General features: G+C 32.8%; 1 long non-coding RNA gene across 1 annotated transcript; it reads left to right on the plus strand.

Moving 5' to 3' along the window:
* The first annotated feature begins 1,146 nt into the window (after positions 1–1,146).
* On the plus strand, positions 1,147–12,701 carry LOC145269700 (uncharacterized). The gene is made up of 2 exons (XR_013865176.1): positions 1,147–1,239; positions 11,053–12,701. It is a non-coding gene; the product is annotated as an uncharacterized LOC145269700 (long non-coding RNA).
* Positions 12,702–19,470: the final 6,769 nt, after the last annotated feature.

The raw sequence follows: 19,470 nt of genomic DNA on the forward strand, positions 1-19,470 counted from the left end.
TCCCGAGACGAGTTTTCCCGGAACGAGTTTTCCGGGCACCGACAAGGACATGTCATATTTGGAGTGTCGTTTATGGCTCCAAACTCGAAAAATAAGTCAAATACCGACAGAAATACGCCCAGTAAGTGCCACACTGCCACAGTGTCATTCATTGGATGAATTTCTATCAGTATTTTGCTTTATTTTCATGATTGAAGAAGCGATTATCGAGACTTCAAAGGTGAAGTCTGATGTTGGTCAACTTGTCGTTGTTCTAACTTATCAAGTCAGGGCTATTTGTGTTTTAAATTAAATAGACGCTTTAAAATATGTTAAACCACTCAAAATTTTTCTATGAAGGTGGAAAGAACAGTTACTTATCTTGCCTTTGGTAACGTTTATTTTCTATATTTGCTTTTTTTTAAATACCATTTTTCGTTTGCTTGTATATACTGTAAAGTCTCTCTGCATAGTTTTTTTTTTTTTTTTTTTTTACTAATTTTTATTTATTAATTTATTTATTAAATTGTTAAGTGAACGGAACGAGCGTACGGAATGATTTTACAAAAAGTCAGCCTTCACCTCCACCTACCCATGTTAAGAATAGCTTTCTAAATAATCTTTTTCTTTTTACTGACAGTACTGAATTAATAACGTTCTTATTTAGAAAACCATTCCTAACCTGGAGAGTGGGGCTGAGGCTTTGTTAACTATTCTGTACTTTCACCTAACGATTTAGTAAATTTATGAATTTGTAAAAATTGAAACTCTTGTCGGATTTTTGTCTTTTAATTTGCTTATCAGTTCGTTTAAGCTGAAGATAGGACATCATACAGGATGTCAAACATTCATTCACTAACTCAGATATTCCAACCGAGAGATCTTTTTAAAGATTCTAACCGTCCTTTCAAGTACGACTGTTGGAATCTCTTATCTCCATATTACGGATAAAATTTAATATCAGGAACTGAATGTGATCGGTCACCGTTTACTGTAAACTTTAAGTCGGGTATTTTTTATGGTTTGCCGTAACATTTTGAAAAAACTAAAAATAATTTGCCATTTTAATTCTCAAAGAGATCGACACCATTTTTTATTTTAATTGCTTTAAGTTTCTGCGGAGTTGCTTTTCGTTGCCACCATTTTGATTTTTTTTTTTTTTTTTTTACTGCGGACTCGTTTAATTTCAAATCTTCAAATTCGCAAATGCTTAGCTGTGATATTTTTTTAACGAATTGCACAAAAAAATATTGGATAAAAGTAAGTATACTTTATTATTGAAATTGTTTGGGGTTTGTTTTACTAGACACATAGATTCGAAAAAGTTGTCAAAAAATAAATATATAACAAATAAATGTTATCAAAGGCAAGGTAAGTTACTTTTCTACCTATCTGCAAAAGTTTTTAGTGTTTTTATTTGATGTAAAATGTTTATTCTGTTCGAAAAACGAGTGATGTTGAAGGCTGCCAGCGAACAAGAAAAAATGGCCGCGATGTCTTTGAAGAGTCGATCAAAGACATTGTGTCCATCTTTTCTTGTTCGCCGGCAGTCTTCAACACTACTCGTTTTTCAAATCGAATAAACATTTTACATTAAATGAAAACACTAAAAACTTCTCCAGTTAGGTAGAAAAGTAATTTATCTTACCTTTGATAACATTTATTTGTTATATATTTGTTTTTTCTCTACTTTTTCGAATCTATGCGTAGAGGTGTGCCCGGAAAACTCGTCCCGGGAAAACTCGTCTCGGGAAAACTCGTCTCGGGAAAACTCGTCTCCGGAAAACTCGTCTCGGGAAAACTCGTCCCCTTTCGCTAGGTAGGAAAACTGGTCCCTTATTGAATAAATATCGATTGATACATTTTATGATCGTTCTTGAAGGAGAAATTGTTTTTTTTAAATAGACTATAGCCCCCCCCCCATAATATTAAAAAAAATTTTTTTTACTTGTTTGATGTTTTTTTTTTTTTTTTTTTTTTTAAATAAAATCGATTTTCTAAGTGTCCGTTTTCTACCTAACTGGCTAAGTTCTTAGTGGTTTCACTTATTTTAAAGCGTTTATTATGTTCATAAACGAGACCGCATATTTTTTTATATTAATATAAAAAGAATTTACTTATTTACTGTTGTTATAAAAGGGTAAAATCGATTTCGGTTTGTATTACTGTACACATAGATTCGAAAAAATTGTCAAAAAACAAATATATAACAAATAAATGTTTTCAAAGGCAAGATAAGTTACTTTCCTACCAAACTGGATATATTTTTCGTGTTTTTATTCAATGTAACATGTTTATTCAGCTCGAAAAACATACAGTGTTTACCGATGTATTGGACAATTCAAAATAGCGGCCGACTCTCTCTTAAACACAGTAAGTTCGGGAATAGGTGTTATAAATAATAAACTAGACAAAATACTATTAAAAAAACACCGAATATATGTCAACCTATGTCACGGTAATATATATTGAGCGAATTTCTAACAGTATTTTGTCTCGTTTATTATTTTTCGAATCTATGTGTACAGTAATACAAACCAAAATTTTAATATTTTTTGAAATATAATTTAGAGAGGGGGGGGGTTATATCTCCCTCGGAAAAACAACCAACAAAAAATGAAATTAAAAAGATTCTTGATAAACGATAGCGGAGTTTTCAATAAAATTGATTAATAAATTTATTTAGTGATTACTTTTTCTCTGAATGATTGATTTTAGAATTTTGAAGTAAAAATTAAAAAATTAAAAATGAGTTAACGAGAGATTGTTAGCACATGGCATCTCTCGCGCCAAAAAAAATATTTCGCTTTTGATTTATTAGTTAATTTTTGCAAAATTTGACGGGACGACAATAAATGTTGATAATTGATAGAATTATAATTTTAAATAACGCATGAGTGCATTGCATTTGGTATGAGAGAAAACGAAAATATAACAACAAAAAACTATCATAATTAAAAAACCAAAACAAAAAAGTAACGCTCCCAATTTTTAATTTTTTTGTTTTGTTTTTTTATTATTGTTTTTATGACTCCAAAAAACATCGTTAAAATAAGAACCAAAAATTTTTTTAATTAACTTTGTATGAACATAATAAACGCTTTAAAATAAGTGAAACCACTAAGAACTTAGCCAGTTAGGTAGAAAAAAAAAAAACATTAAACAAATAAAAATATTTTTTAAAAATATTATGGGGGGGGGGCTATAGTCTATTTTAAAAAGCAATATCTCCTTCAAGAACGATCATAAAATGTGTTTTCAATCGATATTTATTCAATACGGGACCAGTTTTCCTACCTAGCGAAAGGGGACGAGTTTTCCCGAGACGAGTTTTCCGGAGACGAGTTTTCCGGAGACGAGTTTTCCCAAGACGAGTTTTCCCGGGACGAGTTTTCCTAAATTCATGCGTAGAGTACAATCAACCACTTTTTGTTTTTTAATTTTATTTTATTTTATTTGTGTTAATGTATTTTTTTTTTTTTAACTTTCCACAATTTGATTATTCTTTCATGCAGGTAAAACTAGTTGCTAGAGTAAAAAATGTGTAAAATCACTAAATTAAGTCGTGAGTTTTTTTTTTTTTTTTTTTATAGAGATTGAGTTGAGTTTCACACCAGTTTTGTGTTTTTTTTTTGGAATGAGCCGGATTCAGAGAAATATTTTCAGTGAAAAAATCTTTTTCAGGTTTTATAATTAAATTTGAGGAAAACAAGAGACATGTTATTGGTCTTTTGGCTAAGATCAAAGTGTAGTATCTGTTCTTAGAATTAAAGCGGTTTCATCCTTCTCCTTAATTATTATTATATATAATAAAAAAAAAAAAACACCTTTACTAAAGTTATGGTTTGAAGTATAAAAAACTAAATTAATTCATTTTTGATTTTTTTATGAAAATAAAATATTGCAGATGTGAACATTTACATTAAGAATTCTAGTGAAAGGATGACACATTAAATTATCGCCCCCTCCCCCTTTTTGCCAAAATGTTTGAGTCCATAATTAATCAAGCAATAGTCCACTACCTCACAGCTGTTAAACTTTTGTCGGACCAACAGTATGGGTTTAGGCGAGCCCATTCTACTGCAGATATCCTAACTTTAATCTTTGATTATACATGCCATGCACTGGATAAAGCAGAAGAGGTTAAGACAGTAGCCCTAGATATATCTAAAGCCTTTGACAGGGTATAGCACAATGGTCTTCTCATGAAAATCAAGTCCTATGGTATTACTGGATGAATACTTAACATAAATCCTTTTTTTTTTTTTTATTACATTTTCACCCCAAACAAGGCACATTGCCACTTTGGTGTAGGGGGCTACTATCAGGGGAAACATCTACTGGGGTACTATGTAGGGATTTGGGCAGCAAGATGTTGGTTCACGTTGCACTTGAACTTTTGCATGTCAGTACAGTTGGGAAAGCAGTGACCTGGAATGGAATTCCAAAGTCTAGCGGTTTTGGGAAAGAAATAATTGGAGTAGAAAGATCTTTTACATCTAGGGATCTCTACAGTGTGGGGGTGGGATTTTGCAGCTTGTCGGGTCTGTCGAGGGTGCCCACGTCGTGGGGGCACAAGTGCTTGCAGCTCATCAGAGCATTCACCATTAAAATACTTGTAGAACAGGCAGAGGGATGCAACGTTTCGACGATGGGACAGAGGCTGAAGCTTAGATGCCAGTTTAGGGCCTATCAGATTTGCGACTCTCTTTTGAACTTTCTTAAATAAGAGGAGAATCCAGGTTGTCCTCGATTGTCATTTGTCAAAACAATATATAAATGCGGGTGTACCTTTATTATTCCTGATATTCACAGATGACGTCCCTGATAAAATTGTCTTTAAGATGGGTATATTTGCAGATGACACCACACAACATAAGAAGAAAGCAACTGAACATGTATGCAAAGCAATGGCAGAAACACTAGAGGAAAACCTCCACTCTGTAGTGGAATGGGGACAAAAAGGGATGGGTACATTCAATGCTGCCAATGATTAAGCTTCTTTCCTTTAATAACTACAAGAAACCTGCTCAACCGCTAATAGTCATGGCTAATGACACATTACATGAAAATACTTCGTCCAAAGCCCTTAGCGTAGTGTTCACAGGAACATAAGTTGGAACAGATACATTAAGGACATTGCTAAGGATGCTGCAAAGAATGTGGGCTCTCTCTACCATGCTAGAAAGTTTGAGACTATTCTGTACCTCTATAAGGCCACCATTTACCCATGTATGGAGTGTTGTTGCCACATTTGGGCTGGTGCATCCGCTACTAGCCTCTCCCTCTTAGATAGTTTAAAAGATAGTTGCCAACCTAATAGGTCCTGCACTATCAACTAGGCTTCAGCTGCTGTCCCATTGCCTGTTTTACAGTATTTTAATGGTGAATACTCTGACGAACATAAAAATCTTGTGTCCCCTTGATGGAAATACACCTGATAAACCCAACAATCAGCAAAATCCCACCCCTACACCGTAGAAATCCCTTGATGTAAGAAAGCCTTCTACTTTAAAAGTTTCTTTCCTAGGACCATTAGACTTTGGAATTCCCTTCAAGGATCCTGCTTCCCTGACTGTATTGATATGCAAAAGTTTAAGTTTAATGTAAACAGACATCTTGATGCTCAACTCCCTACATAGTACCCATACAAATTATGTCCCAGATAGTAGCCCCTATATCAAAATGGCACTGTGCCTTGGTTGGGGGTGAAAATGCAATAAAAATAATATTTTAGGAACATCACAAAAACCTCCCCTAAAATCAATATAAATTGAAGAAAAAATAATTTCTCGAACCAATGATATTATAATTGAATTAAGCATTGTCCCTTTAATATTTTCATAATTTAATTCAATAAATAAATAAATTAAATTAAATAAATCAAATAAATATATATATAAATTAAATAAAATAAATAAATAATAATTAAAATATATAAATAAATTATTAAAATAAATTATTAAAATTATTAAAATGAATAAATTATTAAAATTAAATTAAATAAATATATTTATAAATTAAATAAATAATAAATAAATTAAATAAATAAATAAAATTAAATAAAGAAATAAATTAAATTAAATAAAGAAATAAATTAAATAAATAAATAAATTTAATTAAATAAATAAATAATAAAGCATTGTCCCTTTAATATTTTCACCTAAAAGTAATATAATTGCAAAAATTATTTCATGTGATTTTAATGATTTTTTTCCCCCTATTTTCATTTGTTGGCTTCTGCTGATCTTTATTTATGCCATTGTTGCTGTTATGCCAGATACTCGACTGAACTCCTTTGCATGATCCCACCCTGTAAAAAAAAAAATTAAAAAAACTTCTTTAGCTACAACTACTGTCAAAAAATTACCCTTTTCCCTATGTCCACCTAGAAGTATGTGAAAGTTCCATGGACAGAGTTTCTTTCCTGCTTGTCTTTCTTGCTGGCTATAACATTGCCGTTTTTTTTAATCGAATGTAAACTAATTATTGTTTAATTGGTACAATGCACCCTCCTTTATATATTTTTTCTTTTCATCTTTTTTTCAATTTTGACAGTGGATTATTATCTACCTGATTATCCCTCCCGACCAAAAATGGAAAAGAATCCATACGTTAAGATTTGTAGAGGGTATTCAGGTTCGACTTCAATGTTTTAGTAAATCGATCCCCCATATTGCAACCACTCATTTACTAGAACGAAAATAGGGGTGTGCGGTTTAAAAAGAAACATCCAGCCCAATCTGCTATTTAGTTTGCGCACATACAAGGATCACTTCAAAAGTAAAGCCTCCTGTTTTTTATTAACTTAAAAAGTTGAAGATATACAAAGGCAGGAAAAGTACCATAAATAAAATAGACCTTTTGTGTTCCAGAATTTATTGGTCCCCCGACAAAAGGAGGGTTGACCTGTAAATTCACCCCTCTGTTTGCCTGCCCGTACTTTTCTCAATAACTATGCCTTGGGATTTTTTTGAAATTTTGCACAAACATTAAGCATGATATGAGTAAAAAAAGTAACAGAACAGATTTTCTGGGAAACCTCCGGTTGTTTCCCCCCCACTTGGGGTGCATTTCGGGTTAAAATGGGTAAAATTGACACTTTTGTGCTTATTAAAAAAAATTGATGCCTTGGATTTTTATAACAGTTTCTGAAAAGTTATAACTAACTGATTTCTATATAATTTTGTTTGTCTATGCTTTGCAATAACTATTTGGTGTGCCCCAGGGTCTCTTTTAGGGCTAATAAAACACTCCATTTTTTGGGATTATTTTACCATATTTATCCAAAATTTTCTGTGTATGTCTATTTAGCAGTTTTGCATGGTGCTGAACTAAAATTTAAATATGTTAAGGTCTTGGAGACTTTTGGGGGTAAGAGGTAGGGGGGTGCAAATGATGGGCTTAGTCATTTCTTTTTTTGCATGGTGCAGAACTCAAATTTACATATGTTAAGGCCTAAAACTGCACCGTTTGTTCATTTTTACAAGGACTTGATGTCCTCTGGGCACTTTTGGGGCTAAATAGGGGGCAATGCTGAACATAGTCATTTTTATGCCTAATTCACTGTGCATTCATGGGGGAACCATGCATGCTTCACTTGTTTTTTCTACATAGTCACCATCATTTCTACTTCTGACACACATCCATGACAGGGGTTGCTTTCTTAGAGTCTCACACCATCAATATCTGCAACTGAGAAATGAAATACATGAGTTCAGTTATCATAACAATGCAATTTGCAATTATCTCTGATCTATTTGGGTCGAAAAAAATAAGCATTACTTTTGTGATGCTCCTTGTATTTTCATAGGACAATGAAATAGATACAGTCAATATTTTACAACAGATTCCTAAGAGGAAATTGGCATCACGGGTTTAATTTAAAATAAAAAATAAATAAAAAATCTCATATTTTATTAAAAAATCCTAAAAATAAGTGCATTTCCTCATTTCAAAATCATGTAATATATAAAATGCACCTTGTATGTGTGGGTAGCTGTGTGCATGTGAGTTCGTTCCCTATAGACTTCAAAATGTCTGGGTTGATTTTTTAAATTTCACACAAATGTCCTTTATTTGTCTAGCAGTGTTCTTGGAAAGGTTTTGTATCTGAATACGTGCAATAAGTATCGAAAACTAAAATTGAAAGTTAACACAATTATACTAACATCAAAAGTGAATTTGAGGAGTTTGATCACTGTGCAAACAGAAGGGGCTGGCATATAATATCAACAGTAGTTTCTTTGATAAGACAGAGAAGCATTTGAAATGAATGTTTCTGTTGAAAGCACAATTGAATCGTGATACTTAACTTTTGCAGTTTAAACATTAATTCAAGACAAAAATAATCTTATGAAGCCAACAGTAGATTATCTACAGTGCAATGCAGACTGCAATGTATTGTGGAGTTTTCCATTTCTCATAAAATACCGTAAACTTTCTTGTAATAGTGATGAGTTTTCAAATGCAATAACTAAAAGTAGTTTTGTGCAGACCTAATTTATTTTGTTATTCTATGGTTTATTAACTTTAATCTCATTTTATTCAGTGTCAATGAACAAACCATTATTTTTTAACAGATGCGGAATTAAAAATATTAAATATTTCAAGAATTTAGAGTTAATTGTACACATAGGAAAACAAGCTCGAGAAAATCTTATTTCAGGTAATACTGGGGTTTAATATATTTAACAGAGCAAAGAAAGAGAAAATAACAAAATACCAACAACTCATGTATGGCATGAAAAGAAACTGGAATCTTAAGAAGGTATCAATCATACCAGTCAACAGGGCTAATGAAAATAATTTCAAAAACTATCTGGCGAATATACCTGGTGAACCAAGTGCAAGAGAAATACAAAGAATAGCACTTAAAGGGATAGAATCTTAAAAAAGGTCTCTCGGTCAGAGTAACTAAACTAATGGGAGAATGTTTGGCATCTGGTAGAATGCCCCATTCCCAGCAAAAACAAAGTGGTGAGAAAATATTATTTCTGGTAATAGTGGGATTAAATATATTTTATTGTAAAATAACTTATTATTAATGAAAATGTCTCGTTTTCTTGATACAGTCAATTGAATAAACTATTATTTTGTAAATGTATGCATGATAATATTTGCAAGATAAATAAAAATGACAAATGAAATGGCAACCTTCTCTTGAAACAATGGCATTCTGCATCTAGTTTGGTTTACTACAGTGTCTGCTGTGGATAACCAGGTGCAGGTCTGGGCAGGTAATAAGAGAACCTTAGTTTGCCCATTTATCAAAGTCCCCCTCTTGGCGTTGTAGGCAGACTTCAACGGAAGGCAAGCCAATACAGTTGGTGCCAGTGTGGCTGCAGAAGCAGCTAGAAAGATATTGCAGAGCTTCACCATCCGCTTATCGGAACTCCAGACCGGACTTTTTTCAGGGTTTATTCCCTTAGCCTATGCCAATGCATCCACAAGGCATAGCTGGGGAATTCTTCATGGTACGCAACAAATAACGAAATGACCAAAATAAAAACAAACTTTGTTTTGTTTTTTTCCTACAGTCACTGTTGTTGTATTTTTTAAAAATTAGTGACGCTTAGGATTTCCAACTGATGATCTGCAAAGTTAAGAATCCAATAACGAAACAACCAAGATAAAAACAAACTTTGTTTTGTATTATTATTCATCAGACTACTGTTCTCATCTTGAGTGTGATTTTCACAACGTTTCGGTCGATATAACCTCTGACCTTCTTCAGGTGTATCTTGTCAAACTCGGGAATGTTTCTGTCAAACTCGGGAATTTGGACGGAATTTCGAGCGGAAAACTTTATTTATTTATTTCATGGGGGTAACATGCTCTTGTTTCGTCCAAATTCCCGAGTTTGACAGAAACATTCCCGAGTTCGACAAGGTACACCTGAAGAAGGTCGGAGGTTGCATCGACCAAAACATTGTGAAAATCACACTCAAGATGAGAGCAGTAGTCCGATGAATAATAATACAAATAACCAATCCTCATCTCAAAAATTCAGAAACGTCAAACTTTGTTTTGTTTTTATTGTACCTACAGTCACTGTTTTTTGTTGTTTTTGTTGTTGTTTTTATTGTACCTACAGTCACTGTTGTTGTTGTTATTGTTTTTGTTGTTGTAACAAAAACATTTGAAATAGTAAGTTACAATGGATACAGAAATATCAATGAAACCACTATCAATAATTTTCCCCACTCTTTATCCGTGCCTAAACCTAAACATAGATTCCATGAACAAAGCCTTTTTCTTAGAACTGCAAACCTGTGGAACTCTCTTCTGTTTTGCGACTTCAGGAGCTGCTGGAAAGATGTTGCAGAGCTTCACCATCCGCCTATCAGAACTCCAGACTGGATTTTTTGTTGAGGTTCACTCCCTTAGCCTTTGCCTTTGCCAAGGCATCCACATTTGTAAATATGAAACTAAATATGAAACTAAATATGACTTATTTTATATCAAGTGTATGCCAATAAGTTAAATTGATGACATTTTTGTAAAGTGTCTGCCATGATTTCTTTTGATGCTGTTTTAAATTTTTTATATTTAAAAACTGTAAATATGTGCACATCTATTTTTTAGTCATTATTGTATGGCTTATTATATCTTTCTATTCACAGAGTATATAAACAAATCATTATTTTTTTAACATATGCAGAATTAAAAAATATTGTCTATTTGAAGAATATATAAAATCACTTCTAATATTTAAATCAAAATTCAAATAGGCACGCTTATTTTGTATGAAGCCTCAGAAATTTCATAATTGTTAAAATTACAAATTATTATTTTTTCAACATATGTGGAATACAAAATGTTATCTACTGAAATCTGTGAAAGTAATAAAAATGGAATATTTGAATATCTTATATATATTTCTTTGTAAATTGTGTGGAATTCACTTTGTAGATCATTTGAATTTTACACATAGGAAATTATCATTTCTGGTAATTTTTTACATTTTTGTGTGGCATGATTTTTATTTAAAAACTATAAATATGTATGTGCACATCTATTTTTAGTGATTATTGTATACTTTATTAACTTAAATCTTTTTTGTACTCACAGGGTCAATGGAACAAACCGTCATTTTTCAACATATGCTGAATAAAAAATATATATGTGAAGAATATAAAAAGTAACATATTTAAATTCTGATTCAAATAGACACTGTCAACAACACTTATTTTCTATGAACGTATGCTCCATAATTTTCGCAATTATTACAAATATACACTAACATTCATAACAAGGCTTAAAGTGAAAGATATTCACTAAGTTTGAAAATATTTTAATTATACAAATGGGAAAACAGGCTAGCGCAAAACGTCATTCTTGCAAAGAGTGTGATTCAACCTTTGTAACAGCAGCCACACTAAGACTACATATGAGGTTACACACTGGAGAAAAACCATATTCTTGTGAAGTGTGTAGGAAAACTTTTGTAACCAATGGAAACCTACAAATACATAGGAGATTACACACAGGGGAGAAACCTTTTTCTTGTCAAGTTTGTGGTAATACGTTTACAAGCAAAAGTAATTTAAATACACACATGCGAACACACACTGGAGAGAAACCTCATTCTTGTGAAGTATGTGGCAAAGCATATTCGAGTAAAGTAAACGTGAAGCTACACAAGCTGACGCATACAGGAGAAAAGCTTTTTTCTTGTGAGGTCTGCAATTTATCATTTTCGACGTCATACAGCTTGAAAAGTCACTTTAGGAAACACACAGGAGAGAAACCTTTTTCTTGTGAAGTCTGCGGCTTGTCATATGCGTCACAAAGTGGGTTACGGGCTCATATGTATACTCATACTGGAGAGAAACGTTTTTCTTGTGAAGTGTGTGGCCATGCTGTTACAGGTAGGTCAGTTTTAAACCAGCACATGCGTATACACACTGGAGATAAACCTCATTCTTGTGATATATGTGGATCTTCGTTCTTATCAAAATCTGATCTTAAAGTCCATATGCGAAGTCACACTGGTGAAAGACCTTTTCCCTGCAAATTATGCACCTCAGCATTTTCAACATCATATGCATTAAAGTTACACACTCGTCGACACACTGGAGAGAAACCATATTCTTGTGAAGTGTGTGGTTCATCATTTACAGTGAGGACTGAACTAAAAACACACATGAGAACACACACTGGAGAAAAACCCTTTTCTTGTGACATATGTGGCTGTTCTTTTTTAAGAAGAAACGATTTAAAACGACACATTCCAAAGCACGACGCAAACATGTGTTATTCTTGTGATGTGTGTGGTTCATCATTTGCTGATAAATACTACTTAAAAATACACATGCGATCTCACACTGGGGAGAGACCATACGCTTGCAAAGTGTGTGGTGCAGCATTTCATACGTCATCAGGTTTGAATGTTCACAGGCGAAAACACACTGGAGAGAAACCTTATTCCTGTGAAGTGTGTGGCGCAGCCTTTTGTGAAAGAGCCAAAGTACGTATACACATGAGAACCCACACTGGAGAGAAACCTTTTTCTTGTGAAGTTTGTCACTCAGCATATGCAACCAAGGTACAGGCAACCAGACACCAGAAACTTATCCATGGATATCCAAAGAAAATCTGAATACTGGATAAAAACATGATGGAGAGGATAAAAAATATATAAATATAAACATGATCACTAGGAACATTAATACTTACACTTATAAAATAAATCGTATGACACGAAAATACATATAAAAGCTGGTAATTGTTTTTTTATAAACTTTCTGCTGTAGATTTTTACAATGTGTTAAATTTTGGACGCCATTTTCATTTCTTATAATAAGTTGTAAATACAGAAACAAAAATGTATAGTGTTTGAGACCTACATAATGTCTGTTTAATATGGCTTTTATTTTGGTCATTGTATACAGGGTTTGTTATAACACCTTGACGTGTGGATATTTTGCTTAAAAGTAAATTCAATAATATTAATATATTATTTGACACTAAAATATGGTATCTTCTACATGAGATTTAAAGTTTTACTCTAAATGATGTGATCACAAACCTATAACAGTTAACTGCTGAACTAGAAAGAAAATATTATTCATCAGCACTTTAGTTTGAGAAATAGGAACATTAATACTTACACATATCTGTATATTTTAATAATATCTTGCAAATCTAAATAAAATGAATGACTACGAGACACTATCCTCGAGTATATTTAGTTACTTAATACCAGGTATGTTAGGACACCTTGGCGTGTGGATATTTTTGCTTAGTAGTAAATCCTGATGAAGTATTACAAAAACATACTGGAGATGAAAGGGCACAAATGTAAACTAGGATCAATACTAAGAACAATAATACTAATATATATCCCATCTTTATTTGGGGATATATAATGTTTTGCAATTTGCAAATCTATACAATCAAACCACATGCAACCAGACAGTGGTAACCTAACATACAAGAATACACACAAGAGAGAAACTTTTTTCTTGTGAAGTTTGTTGGTTAGCATATGCAATCAAAGCACAGGAAACCAGATACCAAACATTAGCCTGTCTACAAGACCATACTTCCCGAGTTATGCCATCACAATGTGTACTATTAAACGAGACACTTCACAGTACCATTCCAATTCTGCTTATAGGAAACAGAGAAAGATCACCAGAAAAAGAAACTATAACAAGTAAATATTCAATCTATATATCTATAAAAGTGAACGTGTATGTGTGTGTGTTGTACATTTCCCTAGCGAATACCTCTGTCAATTTTAAGTCTACAGACTCAAAATTTGATATAAAGGGTACTGACATTTGGGAAAATCTTTGTAATCCGTTTTCGGACAGAAATTTGGCTGTTAAGGGGTCAAAGTTCAACGATTTGACCTTTGAGAACTCTACCAAACTCCTCCGCCAATTTTGGGTGTAAACACTTGAAATTTTAGATGTAAGTTCCTTGGACATGGATCTAACTTAATAACTTGATTTGAGCCCGAAACAATAAATTTTAAGTGTTCATAATAGGGGTCAAAGTTAAAAAAAAAGTTGACTGCTTTTTTTTTTTTTGCTCAGCATACACCTCCAAACACCCGAGCAACGCCAGGCTGAAATGCTAGTTAGGAAGAAAAAAATTATTAATCACTGCTTTACTTCCTAATCAACTTATGAAAATCGACCACATAAACACTGGCAACCAGGCACAAGATATTCTGGATATAACAAGAAAGTCTAATGTATACTTCCATCGAGTATCTTTTGTCATTTTTATATGGTGTGTTTTTACGACATATTTATATGTAGATATTTTTTATTATAAGGTTTTAATGTTCACCTGTGAAAACAATGCAAGTTGACAGATCGCCAAACATCTGGGCATATGAACCACCACCGGTAACATCAAACAGAAAAGTGACACTGTTCTATGACAAGACATACAGGCAGGCAGATACATAAAAGACAAGGCCATCAAGCCAGATATAGTAATATGGAAAAAGCCTGAAAGAACTGCACTTGTTATTACTGTCACACTCTCAAATGACTTTTGCCTTAATAGACCTGAACATGAAAAGATAACAAAATATCAGACTTAAAAGTGATCTAAAAAAATACGCATTATACCGGCTTTGATAGGAGCATAGGCCTAATAAAAGAATCTTCAGAAATACTTGGAAGTAATCCCTGGAAAACCAAGCTGTAATGAAATACAGATAGCAGCTATAAAGGAAACAGCATCTATTCTTAAGAAAGCTCTCCGATATAAATTTAAATCATAATGAAATTAACTGTTAGCTCCAGGAGTTAGCTCCCTTGATCTCTTAAAACTAACTGAAGTAAAATAAATAAGGTAAATAGAGAACTTCAATTCCTACCCTTCAATGTCTAAGGTCTTTCCGTACACGGGTTTGTTTGCATGAGGATACTTTTCCCTAAAGTAAACCCTGACTAAATATTCAAATTCACATTTCGTATTTGTGGCACAAATAAGATCTCAATGTGGTTAACCTACACTGGCTTTCAAGAGGAATCGTTCACCTTCTCCAATTATGTTACCTTAACAAACAGCATGAAGATGGATACTCCAGCAGACTAGATGAATTCTAGTCCTGGAATTCAGTAAGACCAAGAGACTGCAAGAAAGTTTACTATAAGTTATTTAAATTTAGGAGAGGAAAATTAATATTCTTAATATCTTTACAAACTCAATATTTGGGATGTAAAGGAGATTTAATGGCATATTCAAATATTTCAGTATCTCATATAGTGATCAAGTGTCTTCTCCATGGAAGGGGCTGCTTTAATCTTGAGATTTTTGGCTTCTCTGAATGATGCTATCACAAGTATTACCATTGGACCATCCCAATTGTCCTCCTGCAAAGGCTACAGAAATGAATTGTTATGAGTCAGCACAGACAACCTTGCACAAGAAACTAATTCATGGATATAACAAGAAAGTCGGAATGCATACTTAACATTACCATTAAGTGTCTTTAGTTACTTTATATAGCATTTCGTTAGAAGACCTTGACATATGGATATTGTGCTTGTTTAGAATAAACACAAAACCTATATAGCATTTGACATCTAAATAATATCTGTTTGGCATAGTGACACACTTAATTTTATAAACTAGCGAGGGGTACCTGGCGTTGCCTGGGTGTTTGGAGGTGTGTGTGGAAACTCCGGGGGGGGGGGGGTTAAAAAAAATGTTTTGGTAGGTAAGTATGAGGATCGAACCCGAACCCTTGAGGCAAAGTTGTGAATTAAAGTGTGAAAAAAAAAAACGTGTGACGTTAACCATTGCCCCACCGCGAGATGCTAACGGAAAAACGTTTGAATTTATTTAATTACTTAAATTAGCAGGTGCATGTTTTAATGACTTAATGAGGTCAACTTTTGACTGCGGGGTAGCATTTCATTTAGTGCAAGAATGCTTTTCCCCAAGACGTTGGGGGTAGGGGGAAACATTATAGGAAAAGGCCTACCCTACATGCGGCGAGTGAAAACTGTTGAATATTTATCTTCCCAAAGTCAAGCAAATTAAATAGACAGGCGAGCTCCGTTGTTAACTGTGAGATATTACGATTTACATGTGATATAAAGTTTTAAAAAGTTGTGAACCGACTGACCGCTTTTCTAAAAAAAGCCTTTCTTGGACATACACAAAAAGCGAGCATACATTTTCGCTTTTATATATACAGATTAATGAAGACATACACTAGGAATAATGCTAACTCGTATGAAGACTAAGCCAGATATTTTACTGGACTAAGTTTTGCTCATGGAAACCAAGGAAAGATAAACTATAAATGTTAGAATGAATAAAAATATTCTTTTATTTAAGTTTGAGGAATAGGAATCATCTCTAAATGAAATTTATCAATCAGCAACCAAGATACAGGCAACCAAGACACATGCAATTAGGACACAGGCAACCAAGACACAAGAAACTGAATGCCTATAAGTGTTTTTTGTCGTTTCATACAACACCTTGCTATGTGGGTGTTTTTGCTTTGAACTCTGAACTAATATTTCCATAAAACGAATATAATATTTGATACTGAAATATAAAATATGGTCCCTTTGACATAGTTACACATTGGAGACTTATGGTTTTGAATTTTATAAAATGTATTTTCAGCCATTCAGCATCTTTTACTATTTCAGCTATCATATAATGGAAAAATGGACAACATCCCCTGATAAATTGAACTACAAACTGACCGAAGCAAAAACACCTCAGCAAGAAGGAAAAATCTGCCAAATAATAGATAACGTTTAATGTGGAGATGAAAAGTCAGAAAGATAAATACCTCCAAATTTGAGAAATAGGAAAGATCTCTAAATGAAGTTTGTCAATCAGCATATACAACCAAGACACAGACAGACAAGGAGAGGTCTTATATCTTGAAAATTGCAAATTAATCAAAGCACAGGCAACCGAACAAAAAACTAATTTGAAATGTAGTGTTTGAGACCTACATAATGGCTTTTATGAAGAACGTAATGGAGGCAGTTTCTCTGAATGATACTATCATATTTTATTGGACTATGCCAGTTTTTCTCTTGAAACTCGGGAAAAGGGCACAAGAAAAATAAGTTTGTGGGTCAGCCTTTGGAACAAAAGCACGGGCAACCCAACTCAAGAAACTAATTCTTGGATTTAACAAGGTTTGAATGCATCCAAATGTCTTTGGTCATTTCTTACAAAGTTTGTTATAACACCTTGACATGTGGATATTTTGCTTAAAAGTAAATTCGATAATATTAATATATTATTTGACACTAAAATATGGTCTTTTCTACTGGAGATTTAAAATTTTACTCTGAATGATGCGATCACAAACCTATAACAGTTAAATGTTCAATTAGAAAGAAAATATTATTCATCAGCAGTTAAGTTTGAGAAATAGTGGCTGCCGTATGACTTCTTTCCAACTGTTCTTTCTTTTATATGTTTCTCAGGACTTGCGGCTAAGTATTGCCTTTTCTTTTACTAAATCTAAGTTAATGAAAATTTGTTTCCTTATGACTTTTTAATATATTTTAATCACATAACACATTCATTCATTCATTCATTCATTTAATTTGAATCAGATAATTCTATAGTTAGCGGTGGTTTCCCTGATATCTTTCTAGTTAGAATTATCCAGTATTCCCCCCTCCCAAATATAATATTTGACATCCAACTATGGTTTCTACACATAAAGAAACTCACTGATTCATTTCATATGAATCAGAAAATTCTACTGTTGGCATTGGTTTCCCTGATATCGTGCTACTGAGAATTATTTGTAGAAAGCCATCAAGTACTTATAGGAGGGAACATGTAGATAGTTCTGTAATTGGCATTCATTTCCCTGATATCTACCTTGTTAGATTTTTTTCTAGAAAACCATCGAGTACTTACAGAAATAAATAAAAAAATTCATCTCTTTTTTATTTGTAGCTGTAGAAATAGAAAATATGACTAGAAAACTAACTTAAAAATCTAAATAACCTTAGTTCAGGGTGTCTTTTATGAAAACAATAACTCCTTGATTAATAGCCCCAGTTTTTAGGTACGTAGCTGTTGGAATTGCGTAATATGAATCAGGTAATTAGTTAGTTAGCAGTGGTTTCCCTGATATATTTCTAGTTAGAATTATCCAGTATTCCCAAATCAAATGTAGTATTTGACACCCAACTATGGTTTCTACACATAGGCTTTTATAAAGTAACTCACTGATTCATTTCGTATGGATCAGAAAATTCTACTGTTGGCATTGGTTTCCCTGATATCGTGCTACTGAGAATTATTTGTAGAAAACCATCGAGTACTTACAGGAGGGACCACATAATTTACTGAATAACTGAATTTTGCTTCTGGAAATTGTCAATTAGAAAGAATAAAATAATAATCCATCTCTTTTATTTGTAGCTGAAGAAATAGAATATATGACTAGAAAACTTAAAAATGTAAATAATCTTATTTTAGGGTGTTTTTATGAAAACGATAACTTATTATTGATTAATAGACCCAGTTTTTAGGTACGTAGCTATTAGAATTGCGTAGTCAGAGTGGATGCTATACAATTCATTTTCACTTATTTTATTCTGGTATATGTTCTCAGGACTTGCTGCTAAGTACTATCTATTTTCATTTAAAGCTGAGTTAATCAACATTTGTTTCCTCATGGCTTTTTAATTATATATTTTAATTACATAATATTTCATCTGACTTCAGAAATGACTCACTAGTTCTGTAATTGGCATTCATTTCCCTGATATCTTTCTTGTTAGATTATTGCTAGAAAGCCATCGGGTATTTATAGGAGTGACCACATAATTTACTGTACCAGCTGAATTTTGCTCTTGAAAATTGTCAATTAGAATAAAATCATTCGACCCTTTTTTTTTCACTTAAACCTGGGGAAATAGATAATATCGCTATTGGAATGCAAACAGTATTCAGAGGACGGACTTGTTACATCTACATATGTACAGCACTTAAATCCCTAATTACTGGTGATATATTTTGAACTCTCAGGAGATATTCTCAATCGGTACTTGAGGACTCCTACAACAAGAATATCAGGACTTTAACCTTATTTACACTTCATTCCAACATTTTTATCCATACTCAGCTGGCTAAACCTTTCAGGGATCTATTTAATGGGTAATATCCTCATTGCGTTTTGGACCACTGTCTGCAGAATATGACTTTCTTCACTATTTGCCAGATAGGCAGATGGACCTGTTATATAAATTTATGTAACCACGAAAGGTTTTTATGTTTTCATGTGCTTTTTTATAATTTTTTATTGATTATATTTTTTCATTTGTTTTATCCACTTATTATTATACTCTTTATCCATTTTTAACACTTTTCACCATTTTCTATGCCTTAAAACATTTGACATTATATGTTATTAATGCTAAAAAACTTGGTTACATGAAATAAAGTAGTTGAAAAAAATGTTAAAAAATATACTAAAAAAATGGTAAAAAAATGCTAAAAAATATACTAAAAAAATGG

This window comes from Euprymna scolopes, chromosome 45 (assembly GCF_053919585.1).
Source record: "Euprymna scolopes isolate OS-2025 chromosome 45, ASM5391958v1, whole genome shotgun sequence".
Taxonomy (NCBI): Eukaryota; Metazoa; Mollusca; class Cephalopoda; order Sepiida; family Sepiolidae; genus Euprymna; species Euprymna scolopes.